The sequence below is a fragment of the Triturus cristatus genome, chromosome 12, assembly GCF_964204655.1.
Source record: "Triturus cristatus chromosome 12, aTriCri1.1, whole genome shotgun sequence".
NCBI classification, from domain to species: Eukaryota; Metazoa; Chordata; class Amphibia; order Caudata; family Salamandridae; genus Triturus; species Triturus cristatus.
The window spans coordinates 618,852,051-618,876,836 of record NC_140595.1 but is presented as its reverse complement, the minus strand read 5'-3'; the positions used below and the strand labels follow the sequence as shown (position 1 = coordinate 618,876,836).

General features: G+C 46.6%; 1 protein-coding gene, 1 non-coding gene and 1 pseudogene across 2 annotated transcripts in view; all 3 read left to right on the top strand.

Moving 5' to 3' along the window:
• Positions 1-24,786, top strand: part of ACSF3 (acyl-CoA synthetase family member 3) — a 501,265-nt gene that overhangs the window by 381,873 nt on the left and 94,606 nt on the right. The gene's annotated exons all lie outside the window — the stretch shown is intronic.
• Positions 12,450-12,591, top strand: LOC146776411 (small nucleolar RNA SNORA16B/SNORA16A family). Its single transcript, XR_014974841.1, has one exon. It is a non-coding gene; the product is annotated as a small nucleolar RNA SNORA16B/SNORA16A family (small nucleolar RNA).
• LOC146776410 (small nucleolar RNA SNORA16B/SNORA16A family) lies at positions 13,486-13,620 on the top strand (annotated as a pseudogene).

Below are 24,786 nucleotides of genomic sequence, written 5' to 3'. Positions count from 1 at the left end.
TCAAGCTCTTTCGGCTCAGTTTCCCTCAGTTCTTTAAGGTCAGCCTCCTCAGAGACTTGATCCACGACCTGGGGCAAGGGGGAAGGCGAAGCCTTACCCTTACTGCTCCTTTTCTTGGAAGGTGTCTGGTCCGTTCTTCCAGGATCCAGCACCTGTTCAGTGGGGCATCTTTGGCCTGTGACCTGGTCACAGCAAGGACATGTGCTGGCAAGCCTAACATTTCCATGTGAGTCCTCTGCTCCACTTCTGACCATTGTGACGTTTCCAAATCATTGCCCAACAGACATTCTACGGGGAGGTCTGAACTAACCACAACCTTTTTCGGGCCACTTACCCCTCCCCAGGAGAAATCAACAACTGCCATACTGTGATTGGTAGTGACATTGCTGGCATTGGTCACTAGGTAATCGGTACCTAGCATGATCTGTCCAGGGTCCACGAAGTTAGGCGTCACCATGGTGACACTGGCACAAGTGTCCCTGTAGGCCTGAGCCACTTTTCCATTGATCAAAGGTGTCTGTCTGTATTTGCCCAAAGTATTGGGACTGGCATCAGGGGACATATCCATATCCCTTGTACAGACAAGGACGGCCTGAGTGAGCATGCTGACTAAGTCGTCACTCCCCTCGGTTCCCAAGGTTAACCCAACTAATGCCTTGGGAGGCGCACTACCACTGCTGACTGTACTAGGGGGTGCAGGTGCCTTAGGGGCTGCAGTGGCAGGAGTTTGCCCTCCTTTCTTGGTGCACTCACTAAACCAGTGAGTCTTACTTTTACAGTATTAGCACCACCTTTTTGACTGGCCTTCTTGAGTCTTCTTCTTCTGTGAAGCCTGACCCCCACCCTCTTTGGTTTGTTGGGGACCTGTTGAAGACTTCTGGTCATTTTGTTCGTTCTTGTTACTACCCTTCTGGTCTGCTTTCTTCTGACCACCCTGGTTCTGAGTCTGGTTCTGCTTGACCCTTGTTCTGACCCATCTGTCTGCCTTCTTTCCCAATTCCTGGGGAGAGGTCAGCTCCGAGTCGACAAGGTGCTGATGCAACAATTGGTTCTGACAGTTGTTTAAAATCTGTTCTCTCATGATAAGATTGTACAATCCTGTGTAATCAGTAACCTTGCTACCCAGCAACCAACCTTCTAAAGCCTTAGTGGCACAATCGACAAAGTCAGCCCAATCCTGAGACTGAATTTTCTGGGTGTCCCTGAACAGCACCCGGTACTGCTCGGTGGTTAAGCCGAACCCATCAATCAGTGTATTCTTCAGGACTTGATAGTTGTTGGCATCCTCAGCTCTCGTAGTGAGGAGCTTGTCTCGTCCTTTACCTTCAAAGGAGAGCCACAGTATAGCTGCCCACTGACTTGGGGGGACGCACTGGACAGTGCAAGCCCTCTCCAAGGCAGTTATCCACTTGTGGATGTCGTCCCCTTGCTTAAAGGGGGGCACTATTTTACTCAGGTGTCTAGTGTCTATACCCCTGTCTTTCTCTCTAATGAGAATGCTGCCACCAGTGGGATCTAACCCACTCAATTTCTGCTCTCGGGCCAAGGCAAGTCTTTCTTTGGCGAGGGCAAGTTCTTCCCGCTCGATCCTCAGATTGACTTCCCTCATCTTCGCTTCGTGCTCCCTTCTCTGAGGGAACGTCATCCCTCTCTGAGAAGATGCCTGAGAAACATGTGTTCGAACAGATCTGTTAGAGCCTCTCGAGAGAGACCTAACTCGTCCGTTCCCAAGGTTAAGCCTGCTTAAGCGTGGGCCCGGGGCTCCCCCAGTTCCATTCTCATGCCTGCTTAAGTTGGTCCTCGTAAGCCTGCCGACTACCACTGGACCTTTGTTTGCCTCGTCTCCTGATAACTCCTCCTCGTCTTCCGTATGGAGGTCGAGGTCTGGGTCACCAAGGGTTCCCTCTAAGGGAGGCATGTTCCCATCAGCATTGGGGGGGACCTGTGTTAGAGGACCTCCTAGCATCGTACGTCTCTAAGAGACCTATCAGAAATGCGATGGTAGGGTTAGAACCCTGGTTTAGCTTCCTGGAAGCACACAGTTGTCTCATCTCCTTGAAGCTAAGAGCTGCATATCGTGACACGACCTGCGGAGGGTCGATGACCACTAAGGGAGTCTCTGCGGACTCTCCGTGGACCGACATGCTTTCTAGTGAGGTGTAAGTGATGCACCTACCTACACTATGTGTTTCTCTACTGATCCCTTGCTAAGAGTTATAGTCAGGGTGTGCTAGTCCCTGTTTCACTAAAACAGCTGGTTCAGTAGAACTCAGAGTATTCTAAGTTAAGTTATATGTACCTGGGTACTTATGTGATCTTTCAACTTGATATTCTTAGGATACGTGTGTGGTAAAACAACAGCAAGCTCAAATCCCAACCGCTGCTCACCAATGTGAGAAGTTGGCCTGATATGTAGTGCTCACTATTCTAGTGATCACTGTGTATCATTCCAAACGACCCTTATTGATGATTGGTTGTAAGTCAACCTTATAGACCAGCTATCCTAGTAGCGTGGACAAGAGCAGTCTTCAGGCTAAACTCTAGAGGGCGTGTTAAGCCAGCTGTTTACCATCACATATACCCCTTGAACACCAAGTGAAAGGACACCACACAAGTTGTTATGAAAATAAAGGATATTTATTTATAACAAGACTACCCTGGCTCTTTATGAGTCAGGGAGCTAAGCACACTACAAAACTCTTATGAAAATACTTCTGGTTGCACAATTTACACAAATGCCCGAAGGGCACGAAACCATATACACTGCAAGTGGAATGGGAAAGGTTAAATAGTTTAAAGTTACTGATTCCGGAGGAATCCGATCAGTGGGACTAAACGAAAAAGGAACTGGACACTTGTAGAGTGAACCTACGATGGAGCACCGAGATGCTCGAGTTACCTAGCCCAGAGGCTGCGGCTGCGTGGGGTTCAGCAAGATGTCGGGAGTCCTCGTTGTAGTCTCGGGAGCCTGAAAGAAGAAGTTGCTGGCAGGCGACCAGTGTTGATGTTCAGAGAGATCCAAGCCTGGATCGGGGATGAAGAAAACCTGAAAGCAGAGGGGACTCAGTTCTCAACCGCTAGCCAGCGATCGTGTGGGTACCAGGAAGGTACCGGCTGAAGTCACCTCGACCAGGTGAGTGGATGACGTCGGACTCGGCTGTTCCTCGGACCAGGAGGCGCGGCGGCGACCAGGATGGAGGGCGAGCTGTCCCACGAAGGTGTCTGCTGTCGGTGATGCTGGGCCCAGGAATGGGGCAGCAGGTCTTGGCAGTGGCAAACCCACGCGGTGGAGTCAAGATGGCGTCGGGAGTGGACCAGGAGGGTCCGAGGTACTCCTCTGTTGAAGGGGAGCAAGAGCCAGTCTGGAGCAACCAGACCAGTGATGAAAGTCTGTCGTGGTGCGTCGTGAAGAGGGCCACAAGCCGGTCGGCGAGTGGCCGGACAACGCGGTGAGCAACAAGGAGCAGAAGGGCCCCCACGCAGATCTCGTGGATGCTGGGGAGGCAGACTTCGGTGCTGGAGCCGCTCAGGGTTAGGGCTTCTCAAACCTTAGGTGCACTCACTCGAGGGTCCCTCGGTGGGCGTGCTAGATAAGCGTCGTGCAGGTTCTGAAGATGGCCGGTCCCGCAGGTCTCGTCACACCTACGAATCTCAGCTGGGCTGATGATGTAGGTAGAGGTCAGAGATGGCAGGGAACCCGGGTCTCGTCGAGCTGGGCAGTCTTGATCCGTGGGAGAGACGTGCAGCAAACCGCAAGCGCTTAGGTGGTGCCTGCTGGTGCAGGGTGGCTACTTCTTAGTTACAAGGGAGAGTCTTCAGAAATAGTCAAGAGTTCCTTTTGTGGAAAGTAGTTCAAGATTCAGAATTATCCAATTTGGGAAGGGGACCCGCTCCCACCTTTATTCTAGGAAAAAGGGGCTGGCCCGTGACTAGGTCCTACCTATGGGTGGGACCAGGAGGGGGGTGGTTACACCCCTATCCTTTGTCCGGCTTCGCCCCAGCTCAGGGGCTGGTGTGCCCCCGAAACTGGTTTGAGCCGGGCTATGCACAGTGAGCACCGGGGTGCCACTTGCAATCACCTTCCTTTCAGCCCTGCCTACCTGGGATACACAAACCCTGTCTGGGATGGTGCTAACACCGCCCTCGACAGGAAACCCTTTGTCCAAGCTCCCCTCGCTGGAAGGTCTCCCAGCAGCAGGAGGTCAGACTTGTGTCTGGTGGCAGCATCCATTTTGTGATGCTGAGGCTTGAGTCAACTTTAACCGGGGTTCAAGGTTACTTCCATGTCGTGTCCCTCTAGAAGGGTGGAATGCTAACCCCGTCGCCAGAACTGGCGAGGGGTTCGTATTCCAATTCGTATGACACCTTACTCGACATGTTTGGGTGATGCGATGCCAAAGTTAGCAAATAACCGCGAGGATTATAATGCACTTTAAGGTAGTTGGCCCGCGTCACCATGGAACGGCTATTAGGATTTGGTTCCACAAGCCGTCGACGGGCTCAGCTCGCGCCAGAGCACCATCTCACATGATACCCAGCACTCTGCCTTCAGGATTGATAAGGCCTGCCATAGGAGTGACTGACAGGAATCCATGCGTCCATTTTAGGGTTAGGTATGGGAATACTACACCTACAGCAACGGGTGATTACACCACCTTGCCCCAGCTGTCGTGCAGCCAGTTGTGTCAGATTTGGGCGGCCATCCAGGGGTGGCATAATACATGCTGCAGCCCCTGGTAGGCCCTGGGTACACCGATGCCCTGGATACCTGTGGTATGCTGATACAGGGACTGATAAGGCGGCCCAGTTCCAATTAGTGGATGCACCTAATGTACATGTGTGTTAATTTCGAGAGAGAACAGCTAGGCTGTGGGTCTGATTGGCAGGCCCGCAGCCGGGGAAAGTCGTAAACCAATGAAGCAAAAGCAAAAAATCTGGGTGATCATAGGATTGCAGACCCTACTCTCCTACACATCCTTCTATCCTTCTGTGGTCAGTAAACTGAGTAATAGCAACACCTGTTATTTCCCGTTCCTAGGCATGGCTGGAGAGTTGTATAATGTGCTTCTTAAAAATAAACACGCTATTGTATACATACACAGTGTATCTACATGCCTCCAAGATGTATTGGCATATTTCTGTAGATTTGTTCTGGCTCTACATTTTGGATGGTCGGCTATGTTTCCAGGGTAATTCATTAGGGACCAAAAGTTAGCAAAAGTCTTTGCTGCTTCTCTCAAAGATTGGTGCTGCTCCTGAGTGGGAGACGCATGAATGCCCATATTGCCTGATTACCATTAACCATGTATTTACCCTGTTCACCAATAGCAAGGCGAGCTTGAAGAGAGGAGATTGGTAATTTTTTTCATTCAGAGCTGCTGCTGAACCTTTCAAGAGGCCCGTTGTAGCACAGGTTGTGGGCATTTCACTTTTTCCTGGGACTGGAAGTATATTTCAGAAATAAAGTGGTAAAATTATCTTGAGTCCTTCTTATGGGATCTGTTGAGCAATCCCTTTTAAAAGTTTGAGCATGTTGGAAGGTTATTAGCAACTCAAGGTACAGCGCTGAAACGCTCAACTTTATTCATGAAGCAATCAGATGCCAGACAAAACCAAAGCATGTCTTCTAACCCTACTTGACTCAACTACAGCATTTGATACTGTGGAGCATGAGTTACTACTCAATCAATAAATCAGTCAGTCAATTAAATCATAAAATATGGCAATATATCAATATTTTTTCTCACAGTAAAAATAATCATACATGTCATTTATAAATTGCTATAAAAAAGAAATACACCAACAACAATACATATCATGTCTAAAATGGTGATGAAATAACCCCATTGTATAAAACGGTGACTTCTCGTAATCCTTAAAGCCTACTTCAAAAAAGAAATGTTATTAAAACAGACATCAGTTGATTGCATTTTCTATAGGAATAACATAGCTGGTGTGCAATATATAAAAAGATTGTTTTTGAAAACAAGTTTTAAATAGCAAGACCAATGCCCTCTGTAAAGTATACAGAGAAGTACAAAATGAAGAGTATACTGGGAGAAACAGCCATCGCACAGGCAAAGAGAAGGATATCTGTACAACTGGGAAAGGCCACCAAATGATGGACAGTGTTTAAACGAAGATGTGTCAATGAGCGCCTATGTTTAGGACTGTCACTGTTTCTAAATTAAATTGCATTCCCTTAAAGTTAAGCATCAGTGTATGGGCAATGTTGGTGACTTGACATCTCCCGTTGAGCACTTGTTTCCTCGCAAAAATCAAAAACGAGGTTTTAATGGAATCTGTAGAAAGGGTATGTAAGGACTAGGGCTTTTCAGATAGATCTGTTATACTCAGCTTCCTAGAGAGTTTTCTTATGTATCCTAGCCAAGGTGTGCGAACTGCATAATCTAACGAAAGGCATTCCACAACGTGAATCTATTCAGGGTCTTCTATGGTTTAGGCCATGCAATATGCCGCAATATAAGCAGTCGCAATCCAACCCGATCCTCCAGACGCTGCTGTCCAGTTCTACATGGCAAGTGTAGTTAGAGCAGCTATGGAGAACTTCCAAGAGTCTCTTCTAAAATATTTGCTTAAGTTTGGAGGTTCCCATTACCAATACACCCCCATGAGCCCATGACTAGCCACAGACTTGCATTTTAATTAATACACAGTGCATATCTCTTTTACGGGCTCCTACCCTAGCTTAGTCACGAATTGGAACACTGCTAGCACAGCACTTTCCAATTGCTGTTTTTTTATATCGCTTAGATGAGCCCAATTCCCTGCTTGATCCATTTGAATTCCCAAATAGGAAATTGTATAGTGCCTTATAGAAAGTGTGTGCAAGTTTTTCATCGTGAAAGTTTTGCCTAGGTTGGTTTTCAGGTCGAGATGATCCATAAGGAATATAAAACTGTTAAGCAATTTTTGAGGCCATTTGTGGTCTTCTGCAGCATAAACCAGAACTTGAATGGGATGATCAACTAATTGGGACATGTCCTTGTTTTTTCTATCAAACATCTTTCCAAATCATTAGTATATAAATTAAGCAAAAAAGGTACCAGGACACACTGTTGTTTCATTCCTCTCCCAATTACAAATTATTTGGTGCACTCCTCATTTGAGCCAAACCGTACCCTAGCCGATACAGCTGTATACTACAGCCTTTGAAACAGTTCCTAAAGATTGGTCCATCCATAGATTCAACATAATTAACCATAGCTTTTAATGGTTCACACAGCCAAAAGCACTGGTGAGATCCACAAACGCTAGGTGCATTACTCTGTTGAGCCAAGGTATATTTGCCTATTAACACATGTAAATGTAAGCAATTTTCTTCTGTGCTAAAACCTTTCATAAAAATATGCTGGATTGCCATTGGAACCGAATTCTTGTCTGCCGAGCTGTCCAACTTAGCCATTAAGATTCGCCCCACAACTTTATTGAGTCCAGAAGAAAGATTGGGTTAAACACTTAGGTCACCTCTGACACCTTTTTTAAAAATGGGGACAATGATGGATTCAGTCCATTACCTGGGAATGCCTTATTTATTCAAGACAGGCACCCAGACGTCTGTGTTAAACATATACATATCCAATGGAACTCCCATCGGTCTTGGCGCTTTACCACTTCGGCTTATATTAATTGCCAAAAGAACCTTGGCAAGATCAAACGTTAACTGCTTCCTTAGTGGTGCATCAACAGTGACATTATTGTCTATAGAGACTGCATCAGATGGAGACTTAGCATAAAAGTATTCAAAATGGTCACCCCCATTTACTAGGAGAAACGATAACATCCTAAGAGGGCCCGGATCCTCCCTGAAAAAAGGTAGAATTTATAACCTTCCAAAATAGTAGTGATGCCATTACTGTTATTTGCTGCTAGTAAGGCATAGGCATCATATGATGGATGGAATGCTAAATGAATCAAACATTCACCCCAGTCAAGACCCACACAAGGGCAAGGGACCCACGTCTGTGCATACCCATCCCACTTAGGGTGAAAAGTACTGCAGCAACAAATGATGGATGGAATACTGAATGAATCACATATTCACCCCCACTTGAGAGATCTGGGTCAAATCCATTGTTCTTTTGCTCACACAGCCACCCCATTTTGGACCCAGTCGTAGCACTATTAGCCCTAAGTGGGATGGGTATGCCCAGACATGGGTCCTTTGCGAACTGTGCCACCGGATTCAAGCTAGCCTGGCTGATGAGGGGTAATACCCTGAAACAGGTCCCAGGATGCTTATTTCTGGTGCAGGGAGGACCTGACTTGGCAGTTCGGGCTGGACTGTTCCCATGAGAAACAGTATCAAGACTGATTTGCATATGGCTCGTTCTAAACTGGGGTGGCGTAGTGAGCAAAAGAATGATGGATTTAACCCAGATTCTTGACTGGGGGTGAATGTGTGACTTATTCAGCATTCCATCCATCGTTTGTTTGCGTAGCAGTAAGGCAGCTTAAGCATCATCTCTAGTCTTTGTTCTCCTAATCTTCAGAGCATTTTTAGGTTGAGCTAGACAGCGCATGCTCTGTCTCTTCGAGACCTGCTGTTATCAGTCAGTGGACTTCAAGTACATCCCCTTTCTTGCCATTGCTTTTCATTTGTCTATGTCGGTGTTCTTTAAAAACCCTTGCTTGCTAGTGGTCAGTCCCGCCTCTTTGTCCCTCCTTTCTCTCTTCTGTTCCTCCCACAGAGCAGGGACTTAGTACTGTCTTAGTAATGGTTCTTTATCTGTTCTTTGAGGGACTATTTTTTTCTTTTTTTCCTACTCTGTTACTGTTTGACTGTGTTTAGCTTCAGTTCCCTAGCTGCTTACATTGAAATATAGCATTCTTCCTCCCACCTCCTCTTAGTGCCACAGTTGTGTTACTGTTGCTTTTTCACAGCTTCTTTCCCCAACGTGGCTCCCGTTCCGTCGCTTTTATTTTTTTATTAGGCTTTTTGCACATATTCGATCTCCACCGTCAGTTGGGCTTTTTCTAGTTGGATATTTGCTTGGTTTGGGCTTCCTTTTAAGGGGGAATTGGCTTGTCTTTAGGATAGCCTTCAAAGGGTTTTCATCCCGCTCCCTCTCTTTCCTGGCTTTTTATTAGTTCCTGTGTGGGCCACTTACTTTTCCTCCAGTTCTATTGGCTGTAGCATATTTTCTTGCATTGACCAATGCTTGTTCTTTTTAGCAGCTGCTCTCACATGTGTGAACGCTTGTTGTGTCTGCTCTCTCCTCGCCGGTCTCCCTGTGTTACTGCTTTCCACTCACACCATGTGCTGTCCCTTCGCCCCCTCTTCCCCGACCTTGCATGTTTCTTTTAAATCAATGACGTACTGTACTCGAAGGGAAGCCTCCTACTCACATGATGGTTAGTCTGCGTGCTCATTGCCTACCGCCCACCCTTCATGCAGTTTCTCTTGCACTTTCTTCACCGTACCAGTCCCTTTTCTATGTTGGCGTGGCACTCTATTGAAGGACACCTTCAGTAGCTGGATCTTACGTCGCCTCCCTGAGGGCCACAGCTTGCAGCATTAGTGTGAGCACCGGGGCAGAGCCACCAACTTGCTGCCACGTCATATTCTAATAGTTTGCCATCACTCGTTGTCCCATTCACAAGCCTGTCTCACTAGAAACGCTGTTTCATTCAGGACTGCTTTGTAAGGAGAAACTTGTCTTAATTTTTAGGTCTCGCCTGAGCCAGCGCAAGCGCTGCTCTGGTGAGACTTTTAGTAAGTGGACTTCAAAAAGCGCACCACATGCTTTTTGTGTGGCCTAGAGCGTGCGGTTACGCGCACAGTTACGTGCACAGACGCCATCTGGCTTTCCTCTCGTCATGGCTCATTAAGCGCATCGCTCGCGGGCACCCTTACAGCGCGCGATCGCGATCACTTTCACCCGCCTCTCTCCTCACTCACTCTCTTTTTGCCTCTCCTTTAACGCGCCAGTCCCATATTGAATACGTGTTTTTTTTCCCTAGATATTAAGAGGTTTTATTTTTTTAAAGAAAAAAGGGACTTTTGATGCAATGCCTCTTATTCATGCCTTCAAATCAGTGGTGTCTTTCGACACTTTTGCTTAGCCCTGTTTTTTTCCCTTTGACTCCACCGTTGCATGCTTTTGTTTTTTAATTCCACACCTATAACGGTGAAAAAGTCCAAGACCGTTTTGACCCAACCTAGCGTGTTATGCATCAGTGTAAGTGCAGGAAATCAGGTCACAGCTATCTTTTAAAATAAGACTTATTAAATATGCTGTTTGTGTGTGTGCATTTGTTTCCTGATTTTTCTGCTTGTGTAACAGGATATTCACTCCTGGGCAAAGCACAAACTGCTTCAATTCATATAATAATAAAATATATAATTAATATGCAATGAGGCAAAACGTGTTTTTTTTTTAATGCACCATTGGAAATATTCTATTATGTATCCCATAGTTGACCTTTGCCTGATGACATTTTACCAGCCTTTTCTTTTTAATTTAAAGTGAGAACAGGCAGTATCTACAGCTTGTGCACAGATCACGATAACTCAACTGTACCTCGTTGCATTTCCGCCTGCGCTATAAACAGCTAACGCCACCCCCCTCTCTGTGGGTTCATGAACTCTTGCGTGCCCCGCGCGCACAGTATCGAACTCGTCTGCCTTCAGGGAGCTTTTTTTTTCTTCTTTGAATGAGCTTGGAGGAATTTCATTCACAAAATGGAGGACATTGGAAAGACTATAAGTCCCAGTTGGGCCGGCTGTGGTGTAGTCTTTCACTGAGCTCTCTTTTCATAGGCAGCTGACCTCATCCTGAGAAGAGGAAAAACCCAGCCCACTGCAATATGAGCTGCTTTGAATTTTTCTAGACCAGACCTACCAAGTTCGGGGAGGATTCTGAGCTAGGGAACTCTGATAATTGGTACTTTGTGACATTTTTGAAGTGCCTTTGACACTTCTGTCTTTGCACTGTGTGACTCGCGTACATAGATATTTCCAATTTTTATTTGATTTGTTTTGTTCATCTAAGACCACGTCTCTTGCAAAGAATTTCGAGATAAAGCTTCATTAACCACGCCCCTTTTAAAGGTAACCCTTACCATTTTCATCCCACTGAAAGCACTAATGCTTAGGACTGCCAAAGGGACTCTTTTCCTCAGACCCTGCGCTTTGACAGTACCGGTGCTTGTGCTATAAAATCTATGCATAGGTTTCGAAGCTAGCATTTTGTGTATTTTCATGTCAGCTGTTGCATTTGAAATCATTAGTTGGTGGCGGAGACTGGAGCTACTGTGTTTTCTCTTTCGCATAACACTTTATTTTAAAACTTCGGAACAGGCGCTTGTGACTTGGGACCCAGCATAGTTGTTTGTATAGGGGTCCGTAAAAAATTCTGACAGGCCTGGTGCTGCTAGACGCTCCTCATGCTCTGCCTGGCACCCTTCTTGCCCCTCTGCTGTTGCATGGCTAAACACTTATAAGGTCCCAAAGGCGAGAGAGTGCTTGTAAAGCAACATCTATCCAGCTTTGCTAGGTTGTTTTTAGACGTTTTCATTTTGGTTGGAAGATTGTGCGTTCAATCATAAACTCTTAGCGACCGATGTGATTAGTAAAAAGTTTTAATATTTTTTTATATTACGGATGGTGTACTTAAGCTATTGTTGCCCTCCCTGGGTAGGTGTTGCAATTTTTATGTGTAGTTGGTTGCATTTCGAAATCTATACCATTTAGTCTGCTTTCATAAGTGACTTAATTTGCAGATGTGTTTTCAAATTAAATTTAGTGTGCCGTGTTACACATTGAGTCATGTTGGCGGAGTTGTTTGCTTTTTGATCAAGGGCACATGGCTTGGCGACAATGGCATCTTGTGGAATGTGTTGGTGCTGAACTCAAAGGTAACTCATGACTTTTGAATGCTCTCGCCTGAGGACTTTGCACTCAGTCTGAGCTTTTCCTAGGCATTCTTTATTCAAGGTTATGTTAAATACGTATGTTTTTGAAGGGTCACGATTAACTAACAAGTGTGCCATTTAATTATCTGTTTCTAGTGGACTCCGTAACTGCTGTAAAACAATACCCTTTTTCACAACTATATTTTCATTTGCCCTTTATGGAAAAACGTGCTACTACATTTTTGACTCAACTGGGTCTGTGATGTTACCAAAAGTTGTAGGGTAATTTACACACCTTTAGACTTTGTCTACTTCGCATTCGAATTTAGTTTGTGGTAGTATGATTCCATGCAGGTTAATTTTATAACTGGGATGTTATTTAGTTGCGCTTTTACTTTCATACGGTTTGGTAAATCTTTAAATCTACACGCGATTGAGTAGACTGTGTTGGGCCTAATAGATAGGGTGTCGCAAGCCAGAGCATGGCCTGCTTAACTCAATTTAACACTTTAATTTTGTGGCGTTGGTTAAGTTAATTTATACAAGTTGTCTTGTTTATCTGTGGTTTTAACCAAGGCCCTGATCGAAGCCATGCCAGCATTAATTTGTGTGGCTGGTGTGGTTAAACAGGTGCCAAAAAAAAGGCTTCTTTTGACGGTCGCTAGTTTCCATTTGCTGTGTAGTGGACTGACAACATTGCTGGGAAACACAAACATACTAATAGCTGTGACTGTAAGTGGAGGACGCAGCAATGACACACCAGGACTGGGCATATGACCCGTTTGTTTTTGCATGTAATACCAGCACTGACCTGGTGTCTGCCCAACCGGGTTGTGTATTAGTTCAGTCCACTATTAATATGGATGGCGGCAACAGGTGCCTGACAGTACTGTTGACTTTACATATAGGCTTGCATTTCGAAAGAGGCATATATGCAGCGTGGCCTGGAGAGGAACTGGATCCAAAGTAATAGTGAAGTCCTCAAACAGGACAGCTGTGTCTGATGTGCAGTCCTTAAACACAGTGCCCCAGGGTTGGGGAGGGATTCAATTGGTATCAGGGCAGTCACATGTGCGTAGACCCTACTGTAATATGGAACGTGTTAACGCAATATACGGTGGAATGGCTTCCTGTAAATGAGGAAGCCTTGAGCTGCTGCTTCCACACACTATTGCATGTGGGCAAAATAGCGAAGGTTAGGACACATCTGTGCACTAGGTGTCTGTGTATCCCTAAGGTATTATTTTAAGATGCAGCCCAGTAGACATTCTTGTTCTGTCCTTGTTGCATGTGCCTGCAGCGCATCCCTGTCCCCGTTACACTGAGCCCTGTTCTTCAATTGACATTAAAACGCAGACTTCCTTCTTCAAATTATCCATCAGTCACATATGCACTATTCACTCTTCACTCAGAAGAGCGCCTTGACAATAATATGGTGTACTGCCCCTTTAGTTCCTGACACACCCAGATGAGCAGTGCAAGTGGAACAATGCATTCCATCCTTTATGTATTATGACCTGATATGCACTGACCTCTTGACTGTCTATAGTCCTTGGACCATCAAAATCTTATTGAATAATGTAACTCTAAGTTGTGTTGGGATAGTTTTGTGGCTTTAATCCAAGCCATGTAGACTTGTTGTGGTTTATGTGGATAGAATTGAGCCTAGAGAATCGCCTTTCCTTGACGGTCGCTGCTCAGTGTGATGGTTACTGAGGAGCAACATCTCAGAAAAGCACGTGACTGACTTAAAAAAGTTATGTGCTGTGGGGTTAGATCACGTTCAAGGTGGCTAGGGCTAGATTTACAGCATCACCTGAGCACCACCTCCGCATCAGCACAGCACCATCTCCTCTTTAGTGCAGCACCAGCGCAGCATCACCTCAGCAGCAATTAAGCACTAATTCAGCACCACTTCAGCATTACTCAGTACCACAGTATCACTCAGCACACCACCACCTCAGCACCACTTGAGTATCATTCAGCATCACCTGAGCATCACTTCAGCACCACCTGCTTATCATTCAGCATCACCCCATCACCACCTGATTATTATTCAGAATCACCTGAACATCACCTCTGCATCAGCAGTGGTGTGCTGATGCGGAGGTGATGTTCAGGTGATCAGCACCTCCCTCATTCTACCCTTGTTTTCTGGCATCAGTTGATATTCCCGTAAAATCTGTCAGATGCTCATATACTAATTCAGGTACTATTTCTCAACTTCCACCGCCTGTTGTATGTGTTTACCCCCTCCCCCACCCCATAACAAAAATCCTTAAACAAACAAGCATTACAACAGGCAGGAAGAAGTTGCCAGCATTACAAGGACAAGAAACCAGATTACATTTTTTATGTTAATTCTTTTTTAATAGGGTGTTTCAGTTGTACATAATGTCTTCTTGTTTTTGTTGTTGCAGTTTTAGATAGCACGAACTCGACCTTAAGGTATTCTAGCGCTTTACATGAACAACTGCCAGTTACATTACACAAAGTTTTTAACTCTCTCCTTAATTCATACATTTTTTTAGGCACGGGGATATTAAGTGATTTGGCTAGAATTCACCGCAAACTGTTTGCCTCATTTTCCAAGTTTCTCCGCAGTCACACACTGTTCAGCTTGAATTACATTCTCTACTTAATACATTCACAGTTGTTCCTAAGAATTTTGCGAGAGTGCGAATACGCACTGTTGACAGGCATGTAGGGCCCGATTCACAGAACTAACTTAAGACAAAATCCTAAACTTACTACCATTTTGGTATTCACAGAAGGCAACTCATTTTGGTATTCACAGAATGCACTTACTCATTTCGGTATTCACAGAAGGCATTAGTCCTAACTTTAGGACTTCTAAATGCCTTCTGTGAATACCGAAAGTTTTAAAGTTAGCATTTTTCTCAGTTTAGGTGTAGTAAATTTAGGAGTCCTAACTTTACTACTCCTAAACTGAGAAAAATACTAACTTTAAGACTTTCGGTATTCACAGGCATTTAGGAGTCCTAAAGTTAGGACTCCTAACTTCTGTGAATACCGAAATGAGTAAGTGCCTTCTGTGAATACCAAAATGAGTAAGGGCCTTCTGTGAATACTTAAATGGTAGTAAGTTTAGGATTTTGTCTTAAGTTAGTTCTGTGAATCGGGCCCAGTATGTTGAAGTTTCACTGCGAGCCGTACGATGCATTACTTGTTGCCGACTGCAGATGTCACTGTCTCGTGAGCAGCGCTCTAGCCCATTTGTTTTAACTTTCCCAACTAGTGCCGGTTGCAACTGTCTATTGTGCCCGGTTTCATCACAGATCCGCATAGTCATAGTTTTCAAATACACTTGACCTCATGTGGGCAGCTACGCTCATGCCAAGCCAATGCTTCGCACGCTTGGCCCTAGGTCATTGAAAAGACGTTTCCTGTGACAGAAACTAGCCACTGCCCATGGAGAGAGTTGCTCTCTGTGCATCCGGACTTCATTTACAACCACTCAGAGCATCCTCAGGTAAGGATAATTTGCAGCTCTTCTGTGTGTACACACAACACTGCCACCTAGGGACAGTAAAGAGAAGAATCAGAGAGTTACATCATACCAGGGGTAACTTTTCATACCTGTCATAACACATTCGCTTGAAGGGTGTACGTCTTTTCAATAAAATTCTCTCATCTTATGGCAATGTGCTTCCTTAGGGTTTGGGAGGTCACCCTCTTCCATGCCGTATCGCCCTCTTAAAATTTTCCTTCATTTACTTACATAGAACTACCCCATTAAATATCGGCTTCACTCTCATTCACGAGCCAACAAGTTGAGAGGTATGCTCTAATGCGTGAAAGTGGGATCCACTGAGCCCACAGGGGTTCCAGTGGCTCATCATTTAGCCCCCTACCCCCCATAACGCTTGTGGAGTTGATACTTTTGTCAAATTTAACGTTTTATAATCTTGCTGTTTTTATAAAGCGCTGTAGGTCTCGGGGAAATTTTAGAATGTTTGGAAAACAAACACATATTTACTGTCGATAATTATTGAAATCGAAGTAAACCTAAGGTCATATAGAGCATCTGCTCGAATAGCTGTTACGGCAAAATGCGCTTTATGGTACTGTGAGTCACTTTCACTTGTGTGCATGCCACTCCACCAGCTAGTCACAACTGTAAAGGCGTAAAATATGGTTTTGCCTGGTGTTGTATTCTGCCCTCCAGTCTCTTCTTAAAAACCCTAAGTTCATGGACAAGAATGACTGTTGTTACCAGGCTCAGGTTGGAGAACAGCCTTCGTTTTTATGCGTCCACTACACTCCAAACAAAAAAACATGGGTAAAAGACATTGTCATTTACAAAGCCAATAGCTCTAACTCTTGCAAATAAGACCTGTGTTATTGCAAATGCATGTTATAGTTATGTCTTTACCTAAAGATCTCCTCTATATCTCTAGTCAGTGTCGTAACAAAAGCCCCGACAGCCCCTGCAGTACGCGGCACCTTTGGCACTGGCAGGTTCCTGGTCTGAGAGCTACAAACTTGATCCAGAGCTTGAGTTGGATTTTGCATCACACCGTAGTGTACACAATCACCATTTTGGAGTTTGTCATAAATTCTGGCGCACACCTTTACTGTACTAAATGGGTGCAAGCATCGAAAGGGGTGACCAAGACAAAAGACTGACACTTTCACTATATCTTATAGAGACTGCAGATTCCTTACCTTTGAATTTCCCAAGTGACAGGCTGAATCTGGAAACTTTTGCTGAGCAATACCCCTTGCATGCAGAATCGGGTGGCTCCATTCGGCTCCGGGTAATGTTGGTTATGACGTTGCGGTGCCTATATAGGCGCCACTCAGTCGCACGGACGGCAGTTCTTTTGTTTCCGCGTCAGCTAAGCGCCGTTCAGGAAGAGCTACCCCTCTGCTGCTGTTTGGGAGGTTTTTTCTCGACTTTTGTTCAATCCAAATCTTCTTTCCTATTCGTGTGCGAGGGAAGTCTTCAAGGAGGGCCGGTTTCAAGCCATGCTGTGCCTGTCACCGATCCCCACATCATCTGTCTCTGGTGTCTTGAGCGCAACCACGACTCGAAGTTCTCGGACTGCTGAGCCATTGCTCCGACGGCCTTGAGGGAGGGAGCGATGAAGCTCCTCGTGGCCCGGCAGTCAACACCGTCCAGCTAGACTCCACAGAGGTCCTGGTCCAGTTCGAAGAAGAGGAGGTTACGGGACTGCTCCCAGAGCCTTAAGTCCTCTTTTTCCCACTCGGGGCCCTCAGGACACTCTGGAAAGGGGCATAAGAAGTAATCCAAGCGGATTTCACCTTCACCTCGACTGGCGTCCGTCTTCGAGAAAGGTAAGGAGCACCAACGCTCTAGGCACGGATCCACGGAGCCAGAGTTGACTTTGCGCCCCCTTCCATTTCCGGGAGCTGGAGCGACTCCCGCTCAAACAAAAGAATTTTACATGGCCATGCGCTGCGTATTTTAGCGGAACAACCACGCTGGTGAGCCCACAGGCCCGGCAGAGTCAGAAGGGGCCCCATCAGGTTTGTCACCATCGGTGCCTGTGGGGCCTCAAGGATCCGATCCTGGATCCAGGTCGACGCCGGTCATGCCAACGTGACCTCCTCCGGCATCGGATCCGAAGTCGATGCTGCTGGTGCGCTTCGGCGGTGCCAGACCCATCCTCATCTCCGACGATACGGAGCCGGAACGATGCCGCTCGTCGCAGATTCCGACATCGATTGAACCCAGGGGTTTTATGTTGTCGCCTGAGCACTTTGAAGATGTGCTTGGCTCAGGAGAGGAGGTCTATGTACCCTCTGGAACACCAGGATGTTGCTGAGGAGAACTTGGACTGGTATGGGGATCTTTGGGAGGCCAGTGGACTGAACACTTCTCCAGATACTGCCATGCTTTCTCCGCCAACATTGGCTACGGAGGAGGGGCCATCCTATACCATGGTGGTAAAGAGGGCAGCTGAGGTCCTTGGACTAGAGCTACCCTCCGTGCAGGTCAGGACTAATCTCCTAACCGAGGTGCTTCAACCAGGGGCTTCCACTTTCGAACCCCTTTTGCTTTTAAATAAGGCACTTACAGATGTCCTTCTAGGTACGTGGTCCAAGCCTAGCACAGAGGCTCCTGTGAATAGGATGATTGCACGCCAAAGAGGGCAACTTAAAGTTCTTCAGCCAACAACTCACCCCAGAAAGTTTGGTGGTGCAGGCTTCGACATCCCAGGGCATGTTCCCTTCTGCCCCTACGGATAGGGAATCCAAGAAGCTGGTCTCATTTGGGAAGAAGATGTTTGCTTCCACCAGCCTGGCATTGCGGTCGGTGAATACCGCATGCTTATTTGTCCGTTTCTCCCATTACCTTTGGTAGATGGTTGTGCAAGTGCTGCCATAGGTCCCGGAAGAGGCCCAGGCTGTGCTCTCCCAAGATGTCATGGATGGGAGAAGATGCAGCAAAATTCATTGTACGGTGTTGCCTAGACACGACGGAAACGATGGGCAGGTCAATTTCAACAATAGTGGTCTTAAGACACCATGCTTGGCTTAGAATAACTGGCTTCTCGGGCATTGTCCAAGTCAATCTGATGGACATGCCCTTTGCTGGAACCCGTCTTTTTGGGGGAAAGGCAGTCTCTGCTCTGGTCAGGTTCAAGGACTCTCGAGCTATGGCCAGATTCTTGGGCTTCTCCTCCACTCGTCATGGCCAGTCTTCCTTTCACCCGTTTCGTGGCAACGGAAGGGGTTTCCAGCCGCATCAGCCCTATCCCAGCCACCGTCCTGCACAGACTGCCCAAGCCGTGCAAGGACGTGGACGCGGTGCATTCCGATCCAGGAATGGAGGCCAGAAGTTGTCGGCCATACTGCCCCCGGCAGCCACAGCCGCCAAGCACTCCTAGGCTGACCCTGCAGGACCACACTACTCCAGTTGGTGGGAGAATTTGTCATCATCTCCCCCACTGGAGATCCAAAACATCGGACAAGTGGGTCTTGCAGATCGTCCAGGGGGGCTATTCTCTGCCTTTCCTCTCTTTTCCTCATTCAGCCAAATCATGAACCGCTGACAGAGGATCATTTAAGGTTGCTCCAAGAGGAAGTTACAGCTGTCTTGGTAAAGGGTGCTATAGAAAGGGTCCCTTACAGTGGCTGTTATTCCTGCTACTTTCTGATTCCGAAGAAGAACAAAGGGTTGCAGCCAATTTTAGATCTTCGGACCGTCAATCACTTACTCAAGAAGGAGAAGTTCAAAATGCTCACTCTTGCTCAGGTCTTGACTGCCCTCGACCTAGAAGACTGGATGGTGGCGTTGGACCTGAAGGACGCTTAGATTCATATTTCCAGCATGCTGGTCCACAGGCGTTACCTGCGGTACAAGGTAGGCCATGAGCACTTTCAGTTTACCGTGCTCCCCTTCGGCCTTACCAGTACACCAAGGTGTTCACCAAGGTGATGGCGGTGGTCGCTGCTCATCTGCGCAGCTTAGGGGTGTCAATCTTCACCCTACCTCGAGGATTGGCTGTTGAAGGCGTCCTCGCCCCAGGCAGTCGTCTCCCATCTTCAGACTATGGTGGACCTCCTATTTTTATTTATTTTTATTTTATTTACTTGTATAGCGCCTGAATCGATCCCCGAAGGGGTATCTCTGCGCTTGGGACGGACCGCGAGGATATATTGCAGCTACAGCTGGCTCAGGAACAAAATTTACATTTGCTGGGGTTCTCTATAAACGTGCCGAAGTCACACCTGACTCCTTCTCAGACCCTCCCTTTCATTTGGGCAGTTCTGGACACAGTGCAGTTTCGGGCCTATCCTCCTGAGCAGCGAGTCCAAGATATTCAGGTTATTTTTCCGATGTTTCAGCCTCTATCCTGGATTTCGGTGAGACTGACTCTGAGGCGGTTCGGCCTCACGGCCTTGTGGATCCTGTTGGTAAAGCATGCCAGGTGGCGTATGCTGGCTCTGCAGTAGGACCTGAAATTTCATTGGGCACAGCTTGAGGGAATCTCCCTGACTTGGTCCAGATCTCGGTAAGAACTGCGAGAGATCTGCAGTGGTGGTTGACGAACCGCGATTGGGTCAATGGCAGACCCCTCTCCCTTTCCAAAATCAGATTGATTTCACAGTTGTGACAGATGCATCACTTCTGGGACGGGACGGCCATCAGGCAGAAGTGGAGATCAGGGGGCACTGGTCTCTGACGGAGACGGGGCTTCACATAAATTTGTTAGAGCTCTGGGCGATCCGATTGGCACTGTAGGCATTTCTTTCCTCTCTCAAGGAGAAGCTGTTGCAAGTGTTCATGGACAACACCACCACCATTTGGTACTGCAACAAGCATGGCGGGGTGGGGTCGTGGATCCTTTGTTGAAAGGCCCTGCGTCTCTGGACATGGCTGGAACGGCAGGGCATAACCCTGGTGGTTCAACGACTGGCAGGTTCTCTTATGCCAGGGCAGACAAAATGAGCTGTCAATGCCTAGCGGATCACGAATGGCGTCTCCAGTCGGAGGTGGCGCAGGGTCTCTTTCAGCAGTGGGGAGAACCTTGGTTAGATTTGTTTGTCTCCGAAGAGAACATGCAGTGTCCGCAGTACTGCGCACTGGAGTTCCTTAGGTGGCTATCACTCAGTGATGCCTTTCATCACGAGTGGAGCTCAGGCCTGCTGTACGCCTTTCCGCCCATACCACTCCTGCCCAGGGTTCTGAAGAAGATCAGGAGCGACTGGGCCCAAATCATCCTTGAGGCTCTGGACTGGGCTAGGAGAGTCTGGTATCCAGAGCTTCTGAGAATGAGCATCGATCCTCTAATCAGGCTGCCCCTTCGGGAGGATCTTCTGTTGCAGCAGCACGTGAGGGTTCTCCACCCAAACTTGTCAACTCTGTGCCGCCTTGCGTAGAGATTGAGCAGGGACAGTTGATAGCTTTTGACCTTCCTCCCGAAGTATGTAACATTATTCTGGTGGTCAGGCTGCCCTCCACTAAGATGGTATACACCTGCCGTTGGCAGAATTTTGTTTTATACTGTACAGAAAGCTCTATTGACCCTCTTTCTGCTTCTCTTTCTACTGTACTTTTGTTCATTTTGACCCTTGCCCTGCAGGACTCTGCCTTGGGAATTCTCAAGGGTTACCTTTCTGCTCTGTCTGTTATTTTGCAGCTGTCAGACCAGCCCTCTCTCTTCAAATCTCCCATTGTACATAGATTTCTGAAAGGGCTGGCTCACCTGTTTCCAGCTATGCCCTTTGTTATTCCGCGGTGGGACCTTAATTTGGTCCTCTCCTTTCTGATGTGTGCTCCCTTTGAGCCTTTACACAATTGTCCCCTCCGGCTGTTGACCATCAAAACGGGCTTTTTCGTGGCTCTAACATCGGCCCGGAAGGTGAATGAACTGCAGGCATTATCTTGCTTGCCTCCTTATCTTATGTCCTTTCGGGACAAGGTGGTGCTGTGCACCCGAGGATCCTTTTTGCCAAAGGTTGTGGCCCCTTTCCATCTGGGTCAGACCATCACATTGCCCACGTTCTGTGCTCCCCCGCATCCTTCTATGAAAGAGGAGTGTCTCCACCGGCAGGACACAGAAAGAGCATTGTCGTTCTACCTTGACCGCACAAAAGAGTTCCGTGTGGAGGACCAACTCTTTGTAGGGTACGTGGGAGCGAAGAAGGGAAGAGCAGTGCAGAAAAGGACCATCTCTCGCTGGGTCGTTCTCTGCATCAAGATCTGTTATGCCCTGGCAAAGGAGCAGCCCCCTGAGGGATTAAGGGCCCATTCCACCAGGGGAAAGGCTACAACTACGGCCTTGGCTCGGGTGTCCCAATCCAAGACATCTGTCATGCAGCATCGTGGGCATCATTGCACACGTTTGCAAAGCACTATTGCCTGGACGCTTCGCCCGCTCTGTCCTGCAGCACTTTCTAGTTTGAGATATTGGTCCGCACTCACCACCGGGATGTTATGACTTGGATATCTAATTCGAAGGTAAGGAATCTTCATCTAGAAGTCTCTATCAGATGAACAAATGACTTACCTTCGGTAATGCATTATCTGGTAGAGACTCTATTTAGCTGCAGATTCCTTACAACTCCACCCTTGCCTCCCTGTTTTTTGGACTAATATTGTAGGGCTAGGGTTACTCCCCTTTCAGGGCCCTAGTTTTGCACATGACTATGTCAGTTACTTTGTGGCTCTGCGCTTTTGGCGTGAAAAAAACGAAAGTACTGATGTGCGCGCGCCTGGGTGGCGCCTATATACGCCCAGAGACATCATAACTGACGTTACCGACGCTGACAATGTCACGCGGAGCCACCCGACGCACTGTGCAAGGGGTATTGCTCAGCAAAAGTGTCTGGATCCAGCCTGACGCATGGGAAATTCAAAGGTAAGAAATGTGCAGCTAGATAGAGTCTCTACCAGATAATGCGTTACTCATGGTAAGTAACTTCTTTTTCAATAGTAAGACCGAAAGAAGTATCACAATTCACAAATGTTCACACCCTCTTCCATCATTATAGGAAATAACAAACCGTTCTATTGAATTTTCAGACTGATGCAATATTTATCCAAAAGAGAACTTTATTTCTTCTCCTTTTTCATAATTAGTAAGTTCAAATACAAAATTGTCACTATTCAGCCATAGTTGGTGGTTTTGTTTTGGAACTTGATAACTTGGGAAAAGAAGTAGAAATATAAGTTGCTACATTTGCAAGCCAGTTCAACTGACTGTCAGGATTTGCACTGCACAAAAGTGCCTTGTACTTCATAATGAGAGTTTAGGAATCACTGCTAAATCTTGCTAGTCACAATGGAAAGGGATTGGCCAAGGCTACTGGCAAAGGCATGCACACATTCTTTGAGACTGCCTCTGTGGTTGAAGTGCATGACATGGTTATAGCCTGCCAAAAGCAGTAATCCTTGCTTAGAGCAAACTGTCAACGTTTGATACCTTACAGTATACTTGTGCAGACGGCAGTCATTGAAAGGTGCCTACAGTGAACAGCAGACACTGAATTCTCAATGTAATATCTTGCAATGAGGTGATCACGTGCTGTCTGAATGGGTCATATTGCCATTTGACAACACACTTTTTAAAATTCGTTACAGAAGCCTTCAAAAAACTGAATCATGAACAAGAGCCCACTTTAGCTGATCACAGCTACTGGACTGAAGTAGTGGAGCGTCTGAATCCTTTTTAGGTCGAGCCTAGGCAGCACATTTGCTGTCTTTTCAAGACATTCTGTACCTAGTCTGTGGGATTTCAGCACGCCCATTGTTTTTCATTTGCGGTTTTGTATGGCTTTCTAAATTCCTTACTTTTCAGTGGTATATCGTGGCCATTCGTCCCTCCTTTTGGTGTGTCGTTCCCTCCCATGCCGGCTGGCCCTGTTACAAGTCTTATTTAGCTGCATGCCTAATAAGTTAATTACAGTGCACTATTTTTTCAGATTGCCTCGGCTCGTGTGTTTGGAGTGTTGTGTTTGTTGGCTTTCTGAAGCATGTGTGCCCAGCTGATGTTTGCAGCCGCACACTTTTTTATTTGCGAAACACAGTAGTTACTTCGATTGTCTTGGCTTGGAAACAAACGCGCTTCGCTGACTGCATTATTTTTTTCTGAAACACTGATGGCATTCATGTTTCTTTTTGTTAACAGTAAATAGACATTATCTCGATTGCCTCGGCCAAACAAAGCAAATCACGCACAGGGAGAGCCGATGCTGAGACCCCTCCCACGCCCGCTGCCACTGTCCAATGCCCAGGCATAACAACCAGTGCAGCCGGAGCGGTAGGAGGAGCAGCGCAGCACTACCAAGCGCCATGGCATGGTGCACACCTAGGACCCCAGTGTGGCATACCGCCTGTCACCACGAAGGGAGAAGGGAAGTAATGAGGCACTGACTAAAACTCAGTGATGACACCGGCGACAGCTGTGTACACGTCAGTAAGAAACTAAACGTCAATACAGGTCCTCTGAATTTTATAACAATCACAACACCTCTGCGGGAGGTGAGGCATCTGCATTGATATAAATGTAGGACAATGGCATGAAACTTTGAACCTCCCCACACCTCGTGTCAGGAGAGGTTGCAATCAGGTGTGAGACTAGGGACATTAACTGGAAAGATCCGAGCCATCTGTTAATATTGATGCTCTATCATAGAATAGATGATCATACAAGTATAGCACCAGTGGTACCAAACCAACTCCAACGTGCAACACTTCTAATGTAATTCCAAGATGGCCACCACGTATGTATCAATTGCACAAGGTTCACCAGCCACTCTATTTGGTTTCCGGAGACAGTCTTTCAAGCCTCCCTGTGAATTCAGTGCATCATTTCGGACCCGTCTTATCCTTAGGGCTTTTCCCACTTTTCTGTAAGTAGCCTGTACTATTAGTCACAGGCAATTGGTCAGAAGTGTGTCTACATTATTTATTGTGATTGGTCTAGTAACTTTAATTTCTGTCATCACTCGAAGCACATTCTATAGATTGGAATTAATCGCCTTTAAAGATTTTGTGTCAGCATTTCTGTTGCATACAGGTGAAAGTCTGTGGGAAATTGCATTGTGTGTGAGTGCGTGTGTAGATTTATAATGCTGCTCACGCATATACATGTACTGTGTATGTGATTACGTGTGTGCACATATATAATGCTGTACTTGGGATATAAATATATTATGGAATGCATACAGAGTGAGTACATACCACTGTCTGCCCCTTTGATACCTCACTGGCCACAGCTGGACCACCACAAACAGGTGCAGAACAATAGCCTAGGTCTGACAGAGGGGTGTGGTTGAGGGAGTGACCCTCTTTTAATCAAAATCCTGTGCTTGCTTTTACAATCGTGATGTGTTAGTGATGGCCTACATCAGCACTGAATTATAATTCCTTCACCAGTGGAAGGTGTATCCCAGTATGCACTCTGTTGAGCT